The following is a 14,180-nucleotide window of genomic DNA, read 5'->3' on the forward strand; positions in this document are numbered from 1 at the left end:
CCAATTGGGATTTCCGGTTATATAATCAGCGTTGCCTAGGCTTCCGCCACAGCACAAAAACTCGATTTCGAAAATCTCGATTTTTTGGGTCAAAAATGAGCAAGGGGTTAGACCCCCCTAAAATGGCCTATATTCTACTCTGTCTGAAAATCAGGATGTTCCATCACTATCCTAGGATATGGAGTGCATAGAATTTGTTCTGAAGATTCTGGAAAACCAAACAGTTGATGCTTCGATAGAGAATTACACTCCAGAGAGCTCTTCGAAGTGAACTCGAAAATGAAAAGTGGAAAAACAAAAAAAATTATTTTCTCCGAAACAGGGCCAGATAGTTGAAATTTTGGTATGGAAATATAGGTTTTCGAACACGCTGAATCTATTGCGAATATTTTCGGGAGCCTATCTCCCTTCGTTTAGATTTTCGTCATGGAAATGGCATTTTTCCAAAAATTGCAATTTTCAATCTGCGATATCTTCTGTTATATTCGTCTGATCCAATTGGGATTTCCAGTTATATAATCAGCGTTGCCTAGGCTTCCGCCACAGCACAAAAACTCGATTTCGAAAATCTCGATTTTTTTGGGTCAAAAATGAGCAAGGGGTTAGATCCCCCTAAAATGGCCTATATTCTACTCTGTCTGAAAATCAGGATGTTCCATTACTATCCTAGGATATGGAGTGCATAGAATTTGTTCTGAAGATTCTGGAAAACCAAACAGTTGATGCTTCGATAGAGAATTACACTACAGAGAGCTCTTCGAAGTCAACTCGAAAATGAAAAGTGGAAAAACAAAAAAAAAATTTTCTCCGAAACAGGGCCAGATACTTGAAATTTTGGTATGGAAATATAGGTTTTCGAACACGCTGAATCTATTGCGAGCATTTTCCGGAGCCTATCTCTCTTCGTTTAGATTTTCGTCATGGAAATGGCATTTTTCCAAAAATTGCAATTTTCAATCTGCGATATCTTCTGTTATATTCGTCTGATCCAATTGGGATTTTCGGTTATATAATCAGCGTTGCCTAGGCTTTCACCACAGCACAAAAACTCGATATCGAAAATCTCGATTTTTTGGGTCAAAAATGAGCAAGGGGTTAGACCCCCCTAAAATGGCCTATATTCTACTCTGTCTAAAAATCAGGATGTTCCATTACTATCCTAGGATATGGACTGCATAGAATTTGTTCTGAAGATTCTGGAAAACCAAACAGTTGATGCTTCAATAGAGAATTACAGTCCAGAGAACTCTTCGAAGTCAACTCGAAAATGAAAAGTGGAAAAACAAAAAAAATTATTTTCTCCGAAACAGGGCCAGATACTTGAAATTTTGGTATGGAAATATGGGTTTTCGAACACGCTGAATCTATTGCGAGCATTTTCGGGAGCCTATCTCTCTTCGTTTAGATTTTCGTCATGGAAATGGCATTTTTCCAAAAATTGCAATTTTCAATCTGCGATATCTTCTGTTATATTCGTCTGATCCAATTGGGATTTCCGGTTATATAATCAGCGTTGCCGAGGCTTCCGCCACAGCACAAAAACTCGATATCGAAAATTTCGATTTTTTGGGTCAAAAATGAGCAAGGGGTTAGACCCCCCTAAAATGGCCTATATTCTATTCTGTCTGAAAATCAGGATGTTCCATTACTATCCTAGGATATGGAGTGCATAGAAGTTGTTCTGAAGATTCTGGAAAACCAAACAGTTGATGCTTCGATAGAGAATTACAGTCCAGAGAACTCTTCGAAGTCAACTCGAAAATGAAAAGTTGAAAAACAAAAAAAATTATTTTCTCCGAAACAGGGCCAGATACTTGAAATTTTGGTATGGAAATATGGGTTTTCGAACACGCTGAATCTATTGCGAGCATTTTCGGGAGCCTATCTCTCTTCGTTTAGATTTTCGTCATGGAAATGGCATTTTTCCAAAAATTGCAATTTTCAATCTGCGATATCTTCTGTTATATTCGTCTGATCCAATTGGGATTTCCGGTTATATAATCAGCGTTGCCGAGGCTTCCGCCACAGCACAAGAACTCGATATCGAAAATTTCGATTTTTTGGGTCAAAAATGAGCAAGGGGTTAGACCCCCCTAAAATGGCCTATATTCTATTCTGTCTGAAAATCAGGATGTTCCATTACTATCCTAGGATATGGAGTGCATAGAAGTTGTTCTGAAGATTCTGGAAAACCAAACAGTTGATGCTTCAATAGAGAATTACAGTCCAGAGAGCTCTTTGAAGTCAACTCGAAAATGAAAAGTGGAGAAACAAAAAAAATTATTTTCTCCGAAACAGGGCCAGATACTTGAAATTTTGGTATGGAAATATAGGTTTTCGAACATGCTGAATCTATTGCGAGCATTTTCGGGAGCCTATCTCTTTTCGTTTAGATTATCGTCATGGAAATGGCATTTTTCCAAAAATTGCAATTTTCAATCTGCGATATCTTCTGTTATATTCGTCTGATCCAATTGGGATTTCCAGTTATATAATCAGCGTTGCCTAGGCTTCCGCCACAGCACAAAAACTCGATTTCGAAAATCTCGATTTTTTTGGGTCAAAAATGAGCAAGGGGTTAGACCCCCCTAAAATGGCCTATATTCTACTCTGTCTGAAAATCAGGATGTTCCATTACTATCCTAGGATATGGAGTGCATAGAATTTGTTCTGAAGATTCTGGAAAACCAAACAGTTGATGCTTCAATAGAGAATAACAGTCCAGAGAGCTCTTTGAAGTCAACTCGAAAATGAAAAGTGGAGAAACAAAAAAAATTATTTTCTCCGAAACAGGGCCAGATCCTTGAAATTTTGGTATGGAAATATAGGTTTTCGAACATGCTGAATCTATTGCGAGCATTTTCGGGAGCCTATCTCTTTTCGTTTAGATTTTCGTCATGGAAATGGCATTTTTCCAAAAATTGCAATTTTCAATCGGCGATATCTTCTGTTATATTCGTCTGATCCAATTGGGATTTCCGGTTATATAATCAGCGTTGCCTAGGCTTCCGCCACAGCACAAAAACTCGATTTCGAAAATCTCGATTTTTTGGGTCAAAAATGAGCAAGGGGTTAGACCCCCCTAAAATGGCCTATATTCTACTCTGTCTGAAAATCAGGATGTTCCATCACTATCCTAGGATATGGAGTGCATAGAATTTGTTCTGAAGATTCTGGAAAACCAAACAGTTGATGCTTCGATAGAGAATTACACTCCAGAGAGCTCTTCGAAGTGAACTCGAAAATGAAAAGTGGAAAAACAAAAAAAATTATTTTCTCCGAAACAGGGCCAGATAGTTGAAATTTTGGTATGGAAATATAGGTTTTCGAACACGCTGAATCTATTGCGAATATTTTCGGGAGCCTATCTCCCTTCGTTTAGATTTTCGTCATGGAAATGGCATTTTTCCAAAAATTGCAATTTTCAATCTGCGATATCTTCTGTTATATTCGTCTGATCCAATTGGGATTTCCAGTTATATAATCAGCGTTGCCTAGGCTTCCGCCACAGCACAAAAACTCGATTTCGAAAATCTCGATTTTTTTGGGTCAAAAATGAGCAAGGGGTTAGATCCCCCTAAAATGGCCTATATTCTACTCTGTCTGAAAATCAGGATGTTCCATTACTATCCTAGGATATGGAGTGCATAGAATTTGTTCTGAAGATTCTGGAAAACCAAACAGTTGATGCTTCGATAGAGAATTACACTACAGAGAGCTCTTCGAAGTCAACTCGAAAATGAAAAGTGGAAAAACAAAAAAAAAATTTTCTCCGAAACAGGGCCAGATACTTGAAATTTTGGTATGGAAATATAGGTTTTCGAACACGCTGAATCTATTGCGAGCATTTTCCGGAGCCTATCTCTCTTCGTTTAGATTTTCGTCATGGAAATGGCATTTTTCCAAAAATTGCAATTTTCAATCTGCGATATCTTCTGTTATATTCGTCTGATCCAATTGGGATTTTCGGTTATATAATCAGCGTTGCCTAGGCTTTCACCACAGCACAAAAACTCGATATCGAAAATCTCGATTTTTTGGGTCAAAAATGAGCAAGGGGTTAGACCCCCCTAAAATGGCCTATATTCTACTCTGTCTAAAAATCAGGATGTTCCATTACTATCCTAGGATATGGACTGCATAGAATTTGTTCTGAAGATTCTGGAAAACCAAACAGTTGATGCTTCAATAGAGAATTACAGTCCAGAGAACTCTTCGAAGTCAACTCGAAAATGAAAAGTGGAAAAACAAAAAAAATTATTTTCTCCGAAACAGGGCCAGATACTTGAAATTTTGGTATGGAAATATGGGTTTTCGAACACGCTGAATCTATTGCGAGCATTTTCGGGAGCCTATCTCTCTTCGTTTAGATTTTCGTCATGGAAATGGCATTTTTCCAAAAATTGCAATTTTCAATCTGCGATATCTTCTGTTATATTCGTCTGATCCAATTGGGATTTCCGGTTATATAATCAGCGTTGCCGAGGCTTCCGCCACAGCACAAAAACTCGATATCGAAAATTTCGATTTTTTGGGTCAAAAATGAGCAAGGGGTTAGACCCCCCTAAAATGGCCTATATTCTATTCTGTCTGAAAATCAGGATGTTCCATTACTATCCTAGGATATGGAGTGCATAGAAGTTGTTCTGAAGATTCTGGAAAACCAAACAGTTGATGCTTCGATAGAGAATTACACTCCAGAGAGCCCTTCGAAGTCAACTCGAAAATGAAAAATGGAAAAACAAAAAAAATTATTTTCTCCGAAACAGGGCCAGATACTTGAAATTTTGGTATGGAAATATAGGTTTTCAAACACGCTGAATCTATTGCAAGCATTTTCGGGAGCCTATCTCTCTTCGTTTAGATTTTCGTCATGGAAATGGCATTTTTCCAAAAATTGCAATTTTCAATCTGCGATATCTTCTGTTATATTCGTCTCATCCAATTGGGATTTTCGGTTATATAATCAGCGTTGCCTAGGCTTTCGCCACAGCACAAAAACTCGATATCGAAAATCTCGATTTTTTGGGTCAAAAATGAGCAAGGGGTTAGACCCCCCTAAAATGGCCTATATTCTACTCTGTCTGAAAATCAGGATGATCCATTACTATCCTAGGATATGGAGTGCATAAAATTTGTTCTAAAGATTCTGGAAAACCAAACAGTTGATGCTTCAATAGAGAATTACACTCCAGAGCGCTCTTCGAAGTCAACTCGAAAATGAAAAGTGAAAAAACAAAAAAAATTATTTTCTCCGAAACAGGGCCAGATACTAGAAATTTTTGTATGGAAATATAGGTTTTCGAACACGCTGAATCTATTGCGAGCATTTTCGGGAGCCTATCTCTCTTCCATTAGATTTTCGTCATGGAAATGGCATTTTTCCAAAAATTGCAATTTTCAATCTGCGATATCTTCTGTTATATTCGTCTGATCCAATTGGGATTTCCAGTTATATAATCAGCGTTGCCTAGGCTTCCGCCACAGCACAAAAACTCGATATCGAAAATCTCGATTTTTTGGGTCAAAAATGAGCAAGGGGTTAGACCCCCCTAAAATGGCCTATATTCTACTCTGTCTGAAAATCAGGATGCTCCATTACTATCCTAGGATATGGAGTGCATAGAATTTGTTCTGAAGATTCTGGAAAACCAAACAGTTGATGCTTCAATAGAGAATTACAGTCCAGAGAGCTCTTCGAAGTCAACTCGAAAATGAAAAGTGGAAAAACAAAAAAAATTATTTTCTCCGAATCAGGGCCAGACACTTGAAATTTTGGTATGAAAATATAGGTTTTCGAACACGCTGAATCTATTGCGAGCATTTTCGGGAGACTATCTCTCTTCGTTTAGATTTTCGTCATGGAAATGGCATTTTTCCAAAAATTGCAATTTTCAATCTGCGATATCTTCTGTTATATTCGTCTGATCCAATTGGGATTTCCGGTTTTATAATCAGCGTGGCCCAGGCTTCCGCCGCAGCACAAAAACTCGATTTCGAAAATCTCGATTTTTTGGGTCAAAAATGAGCAAGGGGTTAGACCCCCCTAAAATGGCCTATATTCTACTCTGTCTGAAAATCAGGATGTTCCATTACTATCCTAGGATATGGAGTGCATAGAAGTTGTTCTGAAGATTCTGGAAAACCAAACAGTTGATGCTTCGATAGAGAATTACACTCCAGAGAGCTGTTCGAAGTCAACTCGAAAATGAAAAGTGGAAAAACAAAAAAAATTATTTTCTCCGAAAAAGGGCCAGACACTTGAAATTTTGGTATGAAAATATAGGTTTTCGAACACGCTGAATCCATTGCGATTAATTTCGAACGCCTAACTGCCTTAGTTATAATTTTCATCTCGGAAATGGCATTTTTCAAAATTTGTAAATTTCACTCGGGAATTCGTCAAGACCGAATGGTTGCCCCAAGATGGATGAAATCTTGAGATTTATCACAAGAAGTTTTGATCTTTCAGAATATGTACAACCTTCGGATCTACGATGATTTTACTGAAGATACGCGACTCGAAAGTTGACCTCCGAAAACCTCCCAAAAAGATGGGGTCAGTTGAAACTTCTTCAAGACCGAACGGTTATGCTGAGATGGATGAAATTTTCAGATTCATCACTGAAGGAGCTGCTCTTTCAGAATATGTACAACCTTCGGATCTACGATAATTTTTCTGGAAGATACGCAACTCGAAAGTTGACCTTCGAAAAATCCTCAAAAAGATAGGATCACTTGAAATTTCCTCAAGACCGAACGGTTGTGCCGAAATGGATGAAATTCAATGAAGACAATCATAAAGAGTCAAACAAAGAAAAAACAAAGAAAATGGGCTTCATCCCAAATGTTCGCAGAAAAAAAAACGAAAGTTTCGTTATTCATATTCACGTATTCGAGAGAGTGTTCGAACCAACCATCGATAAAGCTAAAGCCCAAGTCCCGATAATAACAATAATACCGAACAAACGCAATCAAAGGTGCTAATATTCAGGTAATCAGATGGCTATCTGCATTGGACATAATTCCTATGGAATTACACACGATAAGATCTCATCTTTCTATCTTGGAACGGGTCATGAATAACACATCAACTTTAGACACCACGAAATTCGACTTAATATAATCTTCCTCTCTACCGTCGGGTCGAAACGAAAAAAAAAATCGGCAGCCAGTCGTCTTCAGTTCCCTGAATCGAAATTAAAAGTTGATCCGTGATTCTTCGTTGCCTCCTACCTGTCAGGATATAGCCCAAAGACCGTTATGATGTACCTGCATAAACGACTACGTTTAGTCATGATCCTGATGTAGTCATTTAATATTGCTGGTTATCGCGCTCGTGGTTGCCACCTTTAGAAAGAAAATGAAATAAGCATGGATGTGACAAAGATGCCGTGAAATTATTGTCTCGTACATCCAGTTACTGAATATCAAATCTGAGTAATTACCTAGATAGACAGTTAAAAGGTTATTCGTTTTCCAGAATGAAATTACCCTTCTCTCCTGAATATATCAAAGAAGCAAAAGAGAATCGTTGAATGTGCCCAAATATATCTTAATTTGGTGAAAGAATTATGTTCTTGTATTTGATGTGGGGTCTCGGGTCAGGATTTTGAATTCGCTAAATTGACTTTCTACATCGCAGTTTTTATATACATAGAACCTCGCGGAAGCTACGTTTAGCTACAGCTACAGTTAGAAGCTTCAATCAGACATAACTAGTTTTTGAAGTTTTGCGAAAAATCTTTGCTACTTCTTTCGAGAAAACGTTCTATGCGGCAGGAAAGATACAGCTTCATAAAATAATAACTGCCGAAGGAAACTTGATGGAATAACCAAGATCAACAAGGTCTCCTTAGTCTGGCTTTCTGGTCATGTTCGAATCTAACTATTGTCTAATATAATATATTAATAAGGAGCTTCACCTCATCCTCTGGAAATCCCAGAATAAATGCACTCAGAATGGAATCGACAAAATTCCAACCACACAATTTTAAACACAGTCAATGATCCGTCCACCTGATCGACCAGATCTGACCTCTGTGACGTCACTCTCTCACCGAAGATCTTGACGCTCCTTCCGGGTGACCTTGGTACCGGAGGAGCATCAGGCTCTTCGTATGTGGTTCAAGAAGACAGGCGTCAACAATTGATTTAGAGTTTAATTTATTGGGCAGGAGGAGATGGTCCATGATGCGACCGATCCTCTACCTCATCGGGGTTAACACTCGTATAATTGGAACTCGTTTGGTTTTTTTTGGGATGGTAGCGGAGCATTGTTTCAGCAGTCGTAAAAGTTGTATAACGTTCTTTATCAATAAGAATGGGAGCGAGGCAGAATGAATCGGTCCTCAATTTCGGATACAATTGTAATTGTCGATTCGATTGTGACAGGAAGAATCTTGCTCGTGAAGTTTTTTGTTGTGTTGTCGTCATCTTCACCTGTATCGATGATACTGGGCAAGAATATTTGATGAGGATTGATTTAAGCCCCTAATTGGAGGTTTTAGAAGGTATCAGACAACGTAGATCCCGTTGGAATAATACTATACGTGTCCGGACAGTTGACACGTGTCACATTTGACATTCATCAATAAGAATTTCAAGTACAGTTATCATAGACCTCTCAACCTTGTTCTCAGACAGGCCTTACCAGCTCCTGGCTGAAATGTGTCCAGGAAAGTCCTGGTTATCAGAAGAACTCACTTAATAGTAACAAATCCAAGCTGGACGCCCTATTACCAAAGAGAAAAGACTGCCTCAGAGTTATAACCACAGGGACATTCTGGTTTACAGATGCCTCCAAAACATGACTCTTGAACAAGCTGTATTAGAGTTCCTATCTGTCTAGATAATGTCTAGAGAATGCAAGATGGATGTTACCCTTACAGGACTCTTCTTCAACCTTCCACCAAACACACCCAATCTTGGTCAGAATTCTCTAGAACCAACATGATATCATATGGGTAACCTTACAGGTTACTGCAGGCTCTAAATGCAGCTTCAAAAATTTGACAACGTCGATGAAACCTTACGCAGACTTTACCAGGGCCAGATGGACTACTAAACCTATTCTCTGCGTTTCTGAGATTTTATACGTTTGGTTCATTCGAGCTTATTCTAGACGAGCTGATGTCACATTCAGTACCTGATGCTGACCTAGCTGCTTGGAGCTGCGCTAATCTGATGAGACTATATTCAAATTGTCCGAATAAAACAAATCATTGTTGCAGAACCAATTGGAGATATGGTGCCTTAACCGATCAAACTTGGTATCGTCAATGATACAGATGGCGGATGCCCATGCAGACTTCACCAAGAGAAAGACTAGACTACTGAACAGATCTGCCCAAGAGAGAGCTAGAATTTGTACCTTTCGTACATTCAAGCTGACTTTAGAGAAGTCCAGAAGAGCAAATTCCAGTTAAACCTCTTTCCTCGAAAGTATCGTACTCAATTGGTGATTTCCGGACGGTAGACGTCATCGACGCGAAAATGACGTCCTATGTACGTCATTGAAGATGACGTTATAAAGATGTCTTCACGTGACGTTACTGCATAGTACTCAGTAGCGCGTACCAGTCCTGAATAAGGGTCCGTCAATTCCAAACGTTACTTCATCGAAGAAAGGGCCTGTTCCGATATTGCTGGTTTTACTGGCCCGCAATCGAATAACAATAGAACTCGACTGGGCCAATAGGCATGGTCTCTGAAATACTGACAGTACTAATCAGGAATATCGGAACAGACGGAAGAAGCTATGTGGCTCTGACCAGGTCAAACGTCAAAATAACGTCATACACTGACGTTAAAATAACGTCAGTGTTTGACGTCATAATGACGCTGACATTTGACCGTCATCTAGACGTCAAGTTTAAGGTCTATATGACGTCTGACATGACCTTTAAGGAACGTCATTATGACGTACGTTTGCTGCCTGGGTTGCTGACCTTTTTCACCGTCCAGGCGTCCATGAAATCACGGTATATCGAAATTATTCGAATATTTACAAGCCCTACTGTTGAGATGTCTGGACGAATTCTCGGGAATTCTCGCAGAAGTGTCACCCAGTTATCGCTCTTGCTCTGCGACCGTTCGTTCTCGAGTAGCGTAACCTCCTAGGATAGAGCATTCTCATCACGAACTAACGATTGGACGGCAATCCAATAATCCCAATGTTCCATCCACAGAGCCACGTTGATAAATGCATTATGTATGTTGCGGCTCACTGCTCCGGCTACTCTGCAGATTTTCCATTGTTTTTTGATCGAGTCCGCAAGACGTCGTCTACGCGCCATAGAATGCGATAGCGGATGTGCGTTTTTGCCATCGAAATATGTGTTTATCTCCGGTATTGATGTAGAACCGGCAGCAGAGATAGCCACCTCTAACTATATAGATTTAGTTTTATAATTTATCGGCAATTAAAATCCTCACAATTCGCAGACGACCGTTTTTTTGCTCAACTCGCGATTATCTTTTTATTAAGTCTCGGCTTATTGAGTAATAGTGATTAAGGTGAATTGTCGGTTTGTGGCTGATTGGGATCTGTTTTCTATGGTCAATTAATGGGAGATATCGGAGATTATTGAATGGGGACTGACAATGGCGATTTAATTAATGAAGAATGGACGATTTCATTCGCTGCCCAAATGGAATTGAAGTAGGTTCGATCTATTCATTGCCTTACTCAACTGTCTATTTCGTCATCAATGGATTCAGGACGTAGAGAGTGACATCGGTTAGGGTCATATCAGATCAGTCAGGGACTTCGCTTTAATTTCACACAATAATTTTTGACTTTGACCAAACCAAAATTGTGTGGGATGCAGTATTGCCTCGTCTTTCAAGAGATCAAAAATAGAAAAAGAACAAGTAAAGATATCTGATTCCAGTGCGTGGAAAAAATCAGATATGGAAGTTGTTCCACAATTTCACAACAAAAAAGCATACATAAATTCTCAATAACGTTTTTATCTTCTGTTTTGGTAATTTTTGGGGTTGTTTTTCTCTAAAATAAAAAATAAACTCTGAACTTCAAGATTTTAGTATAAAATATGTTATTCAATCGTTATATGTGTTTTGCTATCGAATTATAGCATCTTGAGGTGGATTGAGTGAAGGTTAGTGGTCAAATATAAATATATAACCCTAGTCTAGTGAAACGTTATTTAGTTTCTAGCTCAATTATGTATATTCATTAAGTACCAGCAATATAAATTCAATACGGATTTACAAAATAACATCGAAATATTACTTATATATAAAGAAATAAAATGAAATTCATTTTGGTATAAGGTCTATTGGGTTCATTTTTCGTGATTTCTACACAAAAAGCTCCGTGTATGCAGGGTGTTTGCAAAAGTGAGTTTTTTTTGCGGAAGGGAGAACTCATCAAAATAAGTCGTTAACCAAAAATTGTCTTTATAAAATATTTAAGATGGCTGAGATACAACCCCTAGAAATTCGACAAAATTTCATTGAATTTCAAGTACCGGAATGTGGAAGGTAACTTCGGCATCGCTAAAACGAAACAAAATACGAACATATGGCTGGACAATGAATGGTTCAGTACCAAGTTCATCGGATTGGATGCATCAGGTCACTTTTGAGAGAATCATAATTGTTGTATCGTGCAATTTAGGTTGAAAAAAATAGAAGCAATTTCTTGAAAGTGCTTGTGTTTGTTATGTTGAAAAAGTGCTATGATGTTTCCCCATTTCATCCCATTTTTACGACGATTGTTGGAATGTTCGAACAAGAAGATTGTGATGCTCATTGTGAAAAAATGCGTGAATAATTTATACGAATTTTAGTGGTGAGATTTTGAAGTATTATTCTTTTTTTTACACTTGTATCCTAAGCCTCTTTTGTTAGTTGTTATCGAAATGAGCCATTTCATAAAATCGTGTATGTTACTGAAAAAATAATGAGAACAATTCGGCAATCCTAAGTTCCCTTTTTATTACTACGTAAATATCGAACGAGCCAATATCCTAAACGAAACTACAGGATCGAATCAGGAGATAAGTTTTTTTTTACTGATTTGCGATGATTCAGCTAACAAACGGTCTAAGGTCGTATTAGGATCTATATCAATAACTATTTTTAATTTTTTTCCAACTTTGTCATTTTGAAAGTTTTGTATAGGTGATTTTTGGTGAAACGCTTCATTTTGACCAACTCTACCTTCTTTTGAAAAAAAGCCTTACCTTCAAATATATACATTTTTGGTTGTCAAACAATACAGCATATGTATGAGGTTTGGCAAAAGTAAGTGAACAGGGTACCATACAATTTGTAGTATGATACAAGAGCTTAGGGAAAAACCTCAGTAAAGAAACCCTATCTCCCGTGAGTAGTGTAGTGATGACAAATTTGTTTACAGAATAAGCTTTTAATACTGAAGGGCTCCTTTTCCATTGATATAAAAATTTCTTCATCCTCTTTCCATTTCGAAATAATATCTGAAACAGAGCAGAAAACTAGAAAAAAAAGTGAATAATAAAGCTTTCATCAAAACTATTTCGAAGCCTTTATGATGAATGAAGAAAAAAAAATAATTATAGGTACATAACTTGTCCTTCAATTGCACTGGGAGGAATATCATCTTTGAGTCAAAAACCTTCTGCTGATCTTGGTTGAGGATCATCCTCGTCGTCAGTACTCAAACTAATAATAGCCAAATCTTGCTTTTGACTGGGAGGGTCTATCGACCAGGTCTGGTCTTCCAAGTGATGATTCTTTTGTTCTTAAGTTGTTCGAGGAACGCTACAGGACCCTTATGTTGGAGAATCATCTTCCATAGATATAACAGCGGTTATTCAGTAGGAAATTGGAAAAACGAGGAAGAAATTCAAAAAACTTCTGACACTTTTTTGGACAATTTGTCAATACACCCTGTATACTCCACTACCGATCGAAAGCCCATTAGGGAATTCTCCTCAATTTGGGTTATCACTGCATCTGCAAGTTGATTGAATCATTATGAGTTTCATTCATGATTTTTTCAAATGCAACTATTCAAAATAATTCTTCAAATATGCGGTTTTAAAATTTAAATCGCTTGGTTTCGAGTTTACGATTTGGCAACAGCGCCTACTAGACAATGAAAAGAACAATGTATAATCAGCTTGTTTATAAAATAACAGCTGTTGATTTATAGGCGCGTACTTACCGGCGAGCTTCAACTGCAACCGGCCATAAAAATCCCATAAAATTTTACGACCTTCCTCGTTCGTGGCAGACTTCATAGAAAGCCATCTTTGTCTATCTCGTCAAGATAGTGTATTTGTTGTCCTTTATTATCAACGCATATTTCAGTCGATGTTGCCAACTTGTGCGATCGAAATGAAACGCTTTAAATTTTAGTTTTCATTTTTAAGTGCATAAAATAATTTTTTTTGGGAAACGGTTGAAACGGTTAGTTCAAAATGTGCATTTCAAAGATATTTCATAAAAAATACATCATTTTTGTCAGAAGGAGTATTCCCTTTTCTTTGGCATTCCTACTGCATCTAGAATATTCAGCGTCGACTCTGTTTGACTTTGGGATAAGAACTTTGAGCATATCTTTCCAACAAATATTTTGACGTTAATCTGACTCGTCTGATGTTACACGACCAGTTTTTTAGGATATTATTAGGGATAAGTTCAAACGGAAAATCGAACAGAAGAATTCCCGAAAAACAACCATCTCTCCGATCCGACGCCGATAAATAAACCGGCCGATTCGACTTTGGAGGCGGCCTACCTCCAGCTCGCTTACAAATCACCCGGAGCTCTTTCCGAAAAGATAATTTATATAGTTCGTACCCGAAAACCGGGAGCATTTATATCAACATCGAATACACGAGAATAATGTTAATCGATCGGGCCCCCGGAACGGCCGGATCGTGACCTGAATGAACCAGACTACTCCACGCTTCCTCTTCCCTCCTGGCCGCGGGTATCAAAAACTGCGGCGTGGGCAATCTTTACGCCACGGCCACGTTTTACTCTCTTTTACCTGCACGCCTCCACCGACGGTCTAGTTTATTCATGAATCGAATCCCATTACGCTATCGGGAACTTTTCTGTTTTTTAGGTCCACAATAAATGTGATTGAAAATATGGGAGGGGTGGGGGCTGGAGGGGTTGAGGTGAGGTCGGACAGAGGCGCAGACGGAACGCGAGATTTG

The 14,180-nt window shown here is 38.3% G+C and overlaps 1 protein-coding gene across 3 annotated transcripts in view; it reads left to right on the top strand.

The window, feature by feature from the left end:
* Window positions 1-14,180, top strand: part of LOC123309331 (transcription factor SOX-13) — a 345,241-nt gene that overhangs the window by 115,373 nt on the left and 215,688 nt on the right. The gene's annotated exons all lie outside the window — the stretch shown is intronic.

This window comes from Coccinella septempunctata, chromosome 3 (assembly GCF_907165205.1).
Source record: "Coccinella septempunctata chromosome 3, icCocSept1.1, whole genome shotgun sequence".
Lineage (NCBI taxonomy): Eukaryota > Metazoa > Arthropoda > Insecta > Coleoptera > Coccinellidae > Coccinella > Coccinella septempunctata.